This window comes from Montipora foliosa, chromosome 9 (genome assembly GCF_036669935.1).
Source record: "Montipora foliosa isolate CH-2021 chromosome 9, ASM3666993v2, whole genome shotgun sequence".
Classification (NCBI taxonomy): domain Eukaryota; kingdom Metazoa; phylum Cnidaria; class Anthozoa; order Scleractinia; family Acroporidae; genus Montipora; species Montipora foliosa.
Window position 1 is genome coordinate 26234341 of NC_090877.1, and position 1528 is coordinate 26235868.

The 1528-nt window shown below is 33.9% G+C and overlaps 1 long non-coding RNA gene across 1 annotated transcript in view; it reads left to right on the forward strand.

The window, feature by feature from the left end:
* The window catches only part of LOC137969877 (uncharacterized), a 1711-nt gene extending 638 nt beyond the window's left edge, over positions 1-1073 (forward strand). The window contains exon 3 of the long non-coding RNA XR_011116739.1: positions 1002-1073. This is a non-coding gene — a long non-coding RNA (uncharacterized lncRNA). The remainder of the gene's footprint in view (positions 1-1001) is intronic.
* The last annotated feature ends 455 nt before the right edge of the window (positions 1074-1528 follow it).

Sequence of the window (1528 nt, forward strand, 5' to 3'; positions counted from 1 at the left end):
AAGGGCTGACTAATGCTCAAAGTGAGCTTTGTGATTGAAGGGTTTTAATGTTGTAAGTTCTGGAGCTTACAACAAAATTCTTGTAAGCTCTAGAACTATTTCCATTGCCCAAACTGGCAAAACGTATTTCATTTAGTCAATTTTAAGAAATGCAACCTCCAATACGTTAGATCCACCACTGAATTCAAAGTTAGATTTAGAAATCACAAATCCTCTATGAAAATGAACAAAACAAAACTTATGAAGTCACCATGTACTTCAACAAAAAAACCACACATTTTATCTGATTTCACTTTGCAATGTACATAATGTATAGATCAAATTCCCACAGGCATTAACCTCAAGAAGCAGATAAATTACTTATCACTAAAGAAGCATACTGGCCAGGAGTGCACAACTATTTTCTCTCTCACCCTTTGGACTATACACGTACAATTAACATGCATGAATTTGAAGGGCTTTTTGACCAGGTGGTGGTTTCTTGAGAAGAGAACTGTAGTTTTTATCACTTTCTAATTTTTTAACTTTTTAATTTGTATAACTCATTAGCAATATTTTTACACGTAATGTTTTTCATTTTCACAGTTATCCTTGTTTTTATAAGTTGTTGTGAATTTGTTACTTGGGTAACTTTGTAATCAGAGTATTGTTCATTCATTGTTGTTAGATCCTATTTAATTTTCATTTGTAACCATAAGTTCTTATTTTTTACCAGTTTCAATATCAAAAGTTGTCCATGTTCGGTCTCCATATATTACAAGGTTTTCCTAATCAATATCATTTCATATGAATTTTAATACAGTACTGTTTTGTAGACCAACAAAGTGTTGATCCACTCCTCAGTTAAGATTAACCCTATGATACTGCCAAACCGGCCAGACTTAGTATTTTACTCTGTCTAATGCCAGACGATTTTACTCGTCAATGGGGAACCCCAGGAGTCAATGGATTAAGTTGAATGACCAGTTTGTGCTTACTGTAAATTGTCATTATATATTTAGGGATCCTCTGCAAAAGACGAAGTTCGTCCTGAGTATGAGGAATATCTTATGCTGTTGCAACAGAGAAACAGGCAAGTACATGTAAATTGAACAGGCAAGAATTCTTTATCGTAATAAAGACGTGATTCTAAAGTTATTGACTCATTTGTTTTCCCACATTACTGTTAGTTTATCAAAGCTATTTTAAGTTGCATTATTGGTTTCTATTCAGTCCTTTATGAGGGAAGTGTGTCATGAGACACAAGAATGCCTTGATATCATTGCAAATTAATTTTATGACTTGTGACCGAACTGAGATGATGTTGATACCAATACAGAGAGTATCCTAAGCTAACTAGGGCCTTAATCTTAAGACTTTTGTTTAGGCCTAATTTAGGCCTAAGGTTAGCCTTTATGCATGTTAAGATACTTTCTTATATTAGTAAAACAATGACCTGTTACCAGTGGCCTGTGACCCGGGCCTGTAAAAAATGAAATGAAAAGACTTGCCTGCAACTAGCATTTATCCTATATTGAACTTTTCCTAT